This window comes from Panicum virgatum, chromosome 3N, assembly GCF_016808335.1.
Source record: "Panicum virgatum strain AP13 chromosome 3N, P.virgatum_v5, whole genome shotgun sequence".
In the NCBI taxonomy this organism is placed as follows: Eukaryota; Viridiplantae; Streptophyta; class Magnoliopsida; order Poales; family Poaceae; genus Panicum; species Panicum virgatum.
In genome coordinates, this window is record NC_053147.1 from 42,279,212 (window position 1) to 42,287,849 (window position 8,638).

Genomic DNA, 8,638 nt, shown 5'->3' on the forward strand with positions numbered 1-8,638 from the left:
GCCTTCGCGCCGCTGAGGTCACGGCAGCGAGTTGAGCTCATCATGCTGGCGCCGGTCACCTGCTTTGTGCCACCGTGATCATGGTCGGGAACCTTCAAGCTTGTCATTCCAGCGATGGTCGGGCGAGGCAGAGCTTGACTGCGGGGTCGGGCGATGCAGGACCCTCCACTTGCGACCGCTGTTTAACAAACACTAGAACATCAGGCGTGCGTTGCGCGCCCTACCAATGACCATCATAGTAGAGACGAATCTAGATTTCAATAGAGATTAAAATATGCATAATCCTTTATAAGTTCTGTTATACAACAACATAGACCAACTGCAACAGGAACAAGAGAAGCCAATTCTTGGAATCAACGTTACAATTGGACTTCAAACTGAACATGTTAATTTGCTCGTAGAACAGAAGAATACATTATTCTAGAATTCCTAATCAGTGACGTCTCAAGAGTAAAATGCTCTGATTTTGATTACACTGTGCATGCTAGTCATCAAATATATCACTGTCAGATAAAAACCACTTCCCCAATTCCTGTCTGTGCATGCCAATCTGAAATTTTATACCAGCAAATTGCTTCAGGTTTGTACTACACTTTAGGGTAGCAGAAATCCATGAGATTGCTGCATAATGAAGATGCCACAGAAAAAGCAAACCATGTAACCCATTGAGAAGTTACAACTGAAACACAATTTCAAGTAGTGCTACAGGTCTATACAAATGTATCGTCATCCAAATAAAAAGGTCTTATTCTTACCTTGTCTTGGCAGCCAACATCCCAAACAGTGAAGCTAATGCTCTTGAATTGTTGAGGAAAAGAAGCCTGTGAAGCTTCCAAGTCACTGAGATCAGATTATCTAACAGTCAAACTTGGGATCATTAAATCATCATTATCTGTGACATGTGACAGCATGTGACAATATATTTCCTAGTAAACAATCTAACATTCAGTCTTAAGACAAGAATAAATTGACAAACAAGTTCCTGTTATTATCTGAAATGTGATCAAATGGGATAACTAAGGTACAGATACACATTACCCAAAAAATACTAATATTTGGATGAGGATCTTATGTTGATACCAAAATTATAGTGATCAGAAGCATCCTCTAGGGCCCTTGTGGCTACCTCAGACACATGCACCCATATTTGGATGAGGCATACAGAAAATAGCAAAAAGCATCTCTAAAAAATTATGAGGACAAGCTCATTGAACATAGGTGCCCATTGTAGAGGCGCTTGAAACTTCAAGAAATACTGCAAGTCTTGAAGATCAGGTTTATCTGGGAGAACAAACCGTAGAATAACCTAATCAGCTAAATAGCTTCCAAACCAAGATGTTTCAATTAAAAGACAGTTAACAAAGTAAACAGCGTGTAACATAGTTCTATGAAAAAGATTTATTTTCGGACTTACAGCGAAGATATAAATTAATGGCATGGCTGAGGTAACCACTACCAGGAATACCAGTAAGAAGAGAAGTGATAGGGGCAAATTTGAACATAATAGCATCAAGTTTCCTTGGCACTTATGTCTCGATCTCGATATCATGAGGCAGCAAATTGACACTAAGTTATAAGAAATACTTACATCCTTGGTTGATGTTTCAGAGTAGGTAGAAAGGTGCAGGTTATTAGGTTGCTGCACTATCCTGACAGAAACATCACGCACCTGTATTGAAATGAATCAGATTAGCTTTTCTTTCTTTTCCAGTACACAAGAACACATCAACATGGACTCGAGGTAGAAGCATTTGTACCTTGCTCTTTGTTTTGTGATATATTGGGAAATGGCTCTTCCCATCAGGAAAAAAATCACTAAGATCCGCCACATGCAGATTTAAATCAGCAGTTGAATAAAGAATGATATCGTTTAACACATATAACATCCTGAGCTCGGATTGCCATTTCAACAATTATATGTGTCCCATAAGTTTTGATAAACCTGATGTTCACTTATAGCAGCTATGATAAAATTGTCGCATTTGAAAAGAGTACAATAACCATGAGCTGACCAAGAATATTGCACTGTTTTGAAGCTTTTCTCAAGTCCGTCCTAGTTTCTTCCCACTGTAGGCATATGTAAATGAGCTTCTAAAACAAAATGGGCAGATCATGATCACCTTTATGGCTTTATCCGATGCATACAAATGAGCAGAATAAAACAAATCCATCATCTTTATGTGAGAGGTACAAAGAACTGTCAAATTTTAGACTGCAAAGAAATGGGAGCCCCCTATATATTAACAATGTTCATTCGGTAGTACTTTTTTCTAGTGTACTTTTTATTGACAAATAAACATTAAAATTATCATGTTAGTTAGGCTAGACACTTTCTTGTGTACTTTTTTTTTGCATCTTGAGAATTGCAAAAGGTAAATAAATCACCAACTGAACATATAGAATATACACTATGATTCTTAAAGAACGAACATATACAATCTATGATTCTTAAGAACAGAGAATCCTCATAATATATCCATGTGGCACAAGTGAGTATTTTTTAATTTAAATGTTCCATTAGGATAGCATGAGTGCGGCATTCTAAAATTGGTTTGCAGTTACCTGAAGAAATATCCTCTGCACCTCAATGTTTGAAATAATGCAAGGCAATTAAAACAAGAAGTAAACATAACCGAAATTGTTTGTATTTCTATAATTCTTTCTGTTGCACTAATCTGTCCACATCCCTATAATCTATTACTGATGTACACCACTGGAACAAACAGATTGCTTACTTCTGCATCCCCAGATTGTACATCTTCTTTGCGGCATTGAACCTCTTCTGCTTGTCATAATATAGTGCATAAACCATATAAATGAAGCTCTCTTAAGGCCTATTCCATTCCTCTCCATCTTCTTGAGCAATGGCTTCGCATCGACCACATAGTCCATCTACATAATGAAGAAACCCAGTAAGATAATTTCTCACAACAAGGCCTCCGAAGCCAAAAGGAGCTCAGGATATGATGGGCCGCTCAAACTTACTAGTCATTTTCCATCCTAGTTAGAAACAATTTTTTTTACCCAGTAGACGACCATATATCATTTACACATCAATGCAATTGAAAAAGCTTGATAATACTTTCAGCATAACATCTCTTGAAGCTTGAACCAATTGGCACTTGGCCTTCTACCATAACTTCAAGTGTTAAACATGACAGGTCATGTATGCAAACTATATATGACAATTCAACATATATGTAGGTCCTGATCTCAATCATAGTTACAACTTAAACTTTACTCTTACTTTAATATAACATTATTCTATGTTTTGCTTACATGTATTCCTGTGATACCCAATCTACAGACTTCAGTGCTGATTAGACACCAAGTCTAAACTTTCCTTTACTAATTATTATCTCTCAATGACAAGCAGAGAAAGGTACAACCATAATGCAATCAAAAGAAAAAAAACAGGTGAAGAGGAAGGGGATCGAGATGGGTGGTTACAGCACTTGGAGGGTGGCTCACCAGCAGGATCCATACGCGGAGGTAGCTGCTCTCGCCTGCTTGCAACCGGCCGAGCTCGCCGAAGCCTTCCTACGCGGAGCTCGCCACCCGTGGCGGTGGAGCCTGCCCCACGGCTCCTGCCCTCTTGCGCCCGTCCGAGCTTGCCAGAGCCCACTCACGCAGAGCTTGCCCACATGCGGGGGCGGAGCTTGGTAGAGCTGACAGTCGCAGCTCCCGCCCGTCCACGGCCGGCTGATCTCACCCGCCCGCTTGTCGTTGGAGAAGTAGAGCAGATCAATTGGGCAGTAGATCCAGCTAGATTATTGCGATGGAGAGCAAATGACGGAGGGAGGACACGTGCTGCCATGCTGGGGAAGAAGCTGGTATCGGTGATTGGAAAAGTAGAGCAGATCGATTGGCAGCATCTCCTCTGATTTGATGCATCGAAGAGCAGAGAAGGGAAATTGGGGGAAGAGAAATCGAGAATGGTGCAAGCGTCCGCCTCTACAGCCCCGACGCCCATGCACTTCTCCACGCGGTGCTCGCATTCAAGCGCTGCCCGCGCATCAAAGTCGGCGTTAGCCACGGCGAGGGGCCGCGCGGCTCTCGAACCGCCAGGCCATCGCAAATCTCTCCAAGATCGCCTTCTCTCCCTCCGAGCCGCACCCCGTGCCGGATCTGGATCCCGCGGGAGCGGGCGGCGGTGTCGGAGAGCAGGAGGAGGAGAGGGAGAAGGGGAGGGAGAGAGCAGAGAGGGGGAGAGAGGGCGGCACCGGGGAGCAGGAAGCCCGGAGTGGCCGAGCGGGAGGGAGAGGGAGCTGGAGGAGAGTGAGGAGGCTGTGGTGCCTGCGCGAAAAAATACCTCGGGGTTTTTTTGCAAACACGAAGTATTATCGAATTTCTCCTTCTTTGTATGTAATTAAATATTAGTGTGAGGGTCTGTATGAAAATTTTAAGAATGCTGCTACTGTACGGTCCGGATAGCCTGGGTTTATCTGTAATTTATATAAAAGAAGAGGGCTTTTCTGGTAAAATGCTCAAGCTCAGGCTGCACGCCACGCGTCCCTCCTTTTACCGTGAAGCGCGGGGAGGAGGGCAAACGGGAGTAGGTTTTAATCAACCTGATGAGGAAGCGCCCATTAACGTTGTGAGCTTGCAGCTTGATTGTTTCCAATCCGGCCAGGAACTCCTCTTCTTATCTATAATGAAACTTTATGGGCAAATAACATCTGCTCCATATGTATTTTATTCAATATACCTGATTTTGTACATATCTTTTGTGGTGCGCACACTATAGCGTGGCCTGCCGTCACAGCCATTCGTGACACTACCCTACTTTACAAGCGACTTTTGTTGTACATATTGTGGCCATCAGCCAGATCAGCATCCAGTTGGGTGCAGAAGTAACGCCGATGTACATCATTGTCTCCGTGTTTGCGAGCCCTCCCGTGGGGGTTGGGGAGTCGAATCTCTCCCATAGGGGTCGAGCGAGACGGAGCACACCCGTAGGGGTCGGGCGAACCGGAGCCCTCCCGCTTGTACGTCCCTTCAGTTCCTTGATGGCTTCACTCTAGGCGCGCGTGCAATCGGCGCTGCCATGTACAAGAATGACGATCTGACCTCGTCAACATCCGCATCCTCCTTCATGCCATATTGCTATGCTTTCTGTAAAAAGTTAGCACGCAAGAGGGGCGCAGAGGGAAGAGAGGGAGACGGGAAATGAATAAACTAAAGATGCACAATGGGAGGGACACTTAGCGAATGTTCTTGCTAGCTTCCCATGTATGCTCAGGGGCTTGTGTTGGGGCCGTGTAGCTGCTACGGCATTGGCCAACAAAACACCTTGTCTCCAACTCGCGATGAAGAAGCTGTACCGCTTGGTGGAGAAGTTTTTATCAATCCAGTCGTGACCACCTTGCTGTTGTGGTGCCAGCCGACCGAATGGAAGGGTTTCACAGCTTGGTGCCATCCCGCACTGGTGCACCACACTGCTCCCGTCAAAGCAAAGCGAAAAGAACCTGCAATGCTTAAGAAAATGGCATACACCTTGCTTGTGCTCGCTGGTTAGCCACGAAGAAAAGAAAGCATCCAATGTAAGAGTTGGATTTATAGGAGTACATTTTTGTTGCGGTTGGAAAAAAATGTTGGCTCTCCCCTGAGCGTTAGCTATAAGAGCAACTTAGGATTGGACTGCCAAAGGACTGAGCCGTGTGCTGCTGTATGATCATAGCGAAGGTGGAACAGCCTTGCCGCCATGTACATGTGAGTGTGGACAACATGCTTCCACGACTCTGCTGGAGGTGATGGGAACTATGGCTTGAGTCTCCTTCACGTTGAGTATACCATAACCCACTTACATCCCTTGGCGTAGGGACATAGGTTTGGCTAAGTTGGTATGGGTGATTTTGGGATAACAGCTGGAATTTTTTTTTGCCATTACTTTTGCTGAGGATGGTGAACGGCTACCCTCCACCTTCCGATTGGGATCAGACTTGCTTGAAACTTGTATCAGGGTCATCTTCTTTGGAGACCCTTTGAAATTGAGTTTGATATTTGACTTTTTGGATCTTGGAATTTGCTTATCACTTGATTAGGTCATCTTCTTTGGAGACCTCTTAAAACATGGATCTTGCAGGAACTTGGAGAGTAGCCATTCACCTCGTGTATCTAGGTGAATCCTCGCAGGCGTTACTTTCTTTTGGTCCCTTGTTTTCACCTTCCAGGGATGGCAAGTGGCTGCACACTGAATGGAACTTGTGTTGCACCAGGTAGCCCTTTTCTTGCTCTTCTCCTATAGTCTTCCCTGGAATGTGTTGCCCCTAGACTAGGAAGCACGAGGAGCATGGTTGCCTCGCTGCTCAGGAGTAGCCCAAGTCGCCTTCCCACTGCCTCCAGTAGAGCGCACTCGGCATGAGCTGCACACAGTGTGTAGAGGGGCGTCGGCCACAAGCTCCACCTTGAATACATCCAGACAAAGTCCTAAGGCAGTTCTGACCCTGCACTGCAGCTGAACATTCCATGGAGAGAGCCATTTGTGTTTTTTTTAGGATACGTGAGGTCCCTTTTTAGAAAGAAAAAGCATGACCAAGTAGTGCAATAGTGAGTGCAAAATGATCAAATGAGAGGCAAAATGATTTATGCAAAAAAAAAACTCACAAATTTGGGATGAATGTAGGAGTAGTCGGAATACCATCAACAGTGTGGATGACTGAGGGGATATACTGCTGCCCAGTGTTGGAAGTTACGCCGGAACATCATCGGTGCCACATATGGATGGATGCAAGATATTGCCCCAGTGATGCTGTCGTGGAAAGTAATGCCAGAACGTTGTTAGCGGTGTAGATGAGCAAGGAGGCGCATCATTGCCCCCAGTATTGAAGATTGCGCCGGAATGCCATCGGCGCTGCACATGGTTGGGGAAACACCCAATCGCCCCCACTGTCGATGCAGAAGATCATGCTAGAATGTCATTGGCGGTGAAGATGGCTGAGGAGGCACACTGTTCCCCCAGTGTCGATGTAGAAGTTCATGCCAGAATGTCATTGGCAGTGAAGATGGCCGAGGAGGCACACTGTTGCCCCCAGTGTTGATGTATAAATTCACGCCAGAATGTCATTGGCGGTGAAAATAGCCGAGGAGGTGCGTTGTTGCCCCCAATGTGGTTGATGTAGATGATGATGCCAGGATGTTGTTGGCGATGTAGGAAAAATGAAGGAGCTGCAGCGCTGCCCCTTCTTGTCCCATTGATGTTGCAGAAGATATTGGGAAGCCATCGGCGGTATAGACAACTAAGGAGGCTTGGTGCCTCTACTTATGGTGTCGATGAGGATGAATGTGCCGAGAATCCGTCGGCGGTGGAGACGGGAGAGGAGGTGAGGTGCTGCTCCTCGTGGCCTCAATGTTGATGAAAGCGCCAGGAAGCCGTCGAGAGTGGAGACGAGCGAGGAGGTGAGGTGCCACTCCTCGTGGCATCAACATTGATGGATGCACCGAGAAGCCATCGGCGGTGGAGACGAGCGAGGAGGTGAGGTGCCACTCCTCATGGCGTCAATGCGATGAAAGCGCCGGGAAGCCGTCGGCGGTGGAGACGGGCGAGGAGGTGAGGCCCCACTCCTCGTGGCGTCAATGTTGATGAAAGCGACGGGAAGCCATCGGCGGTGGAGACAGGCGAGGAGGTGAGGCCCCGCTCCTTGGTGATGTCGATGAAGAGGGCCACACTGGAACACTATCGGCGGTGGAAACGAGCGAGGGGTTTCACTGCTGCCACCGGTGCTGTCAATGAAAAAGACCATGCTGGAACGCCGTCGGCGGTGGAGAGGAGCGATGGGGTTTACTGCTGCCCCCAATGCTGTCAACGAAGAAGAGCACGCCGGAACACCGTTGGTGGTATGGCTGATGGAAGGCGCATTGTCGCGCCCATTAATGCTGATGTAGCAGGGTACGCCAGAATGCCATTGGTGGTGTAGATGACTGGAGAGACAGATGTTGCATTGTAGATGATCAAAGGAGGTTTGATGCCACTCTTGACGTGTTGATGTAGTGGAAGACACCGAGATGCCATCAGCGGCGTAAATGACCGAGGTGTGCCGCCGCTTCTAGTGTTGATGTAGCGGAAGATGCCGAGATGCTGCTGACGATGTAGTTGAGTAGGTGCGGTGCTGCCCCTTGTATGTTTGGTGAAGTAGATGCCGGGATCCTATCGGCGATATAGTTGAGGAGGCGGTGCTACTCCTGGTATAGATGATGAAGATGATGTTGGGTGCTGTCGGTGATGTAGCCAGGGAGGTGGTGCTGCTCGACGTGTTGTTGATGAAGAGGACGCCGGATGCCGTCGGCGGTGTAGCCAAGGAGGTAGCAGTGGTGCATGTACATATGCATGCGTGCCTAGGTGCCCCTGGCGTGTTACGCCCTCATGGTTGGCTTGGTGGATGGTCCTTGCGCTGGGTGAATGGCAAGGGTGTGTGCCCAGCGTCGGTGACGGCCATGGACGTCTTGACTTGATGAAGGTGACTTGATGAAGGTGTGGATGATGCAGTGTAGCCCGGCGATGAGGGAGAAGGCCACACCACTAGGATTTCCTTGCATATGCTTGGATGGATGGGCTCTTGATGCAGATATGATGAGCTCCGGCGCAGCAGTAGCCTGGCTCTTAAGAAGTTGCAACGGCGTTACTCTGTCTAGTACGGCC

General features: G+C 46.9%; 2 long non-coding RNA genes across 2 annotated transcripts; both read right to left on the reverse strand.

Moving 5' to 3' along the window:
* Positions 1-239: 239 nt before the first annotated feature.
* LOC120665953 lies at positions 240-2,043 on the reverse strand. Its single transcript, XR_005671477.1, has 3 exons — positions 1,758-2,043; positions 756-1,669; positions 240-621 (listed from the first exon to the last, which is right to left on the reverse strand). It is a non-coding gene; the product is annotated as an uncharacterized LOC120665953 (long non-coding RNA).
* A 547-nt stretch (positions 2,044-2,590) lies between these two features.
* LOC120665954 lies at positions 2,591-4,190 on the reverse strand. The gene is made up of 2 exons (XR_005671478.1): positions 3,472-4,190; positions 2,591-2,892 (listed from the first exon to the last, which is right to left on the reverse strand). It is a non-coding gene; the product is annotated as an uncharacterized LOC120665954 (long non-coding RNA).
* Between the last annotated feature and the right edge of the window lie 4,448 nt (positions 4,191-8,638).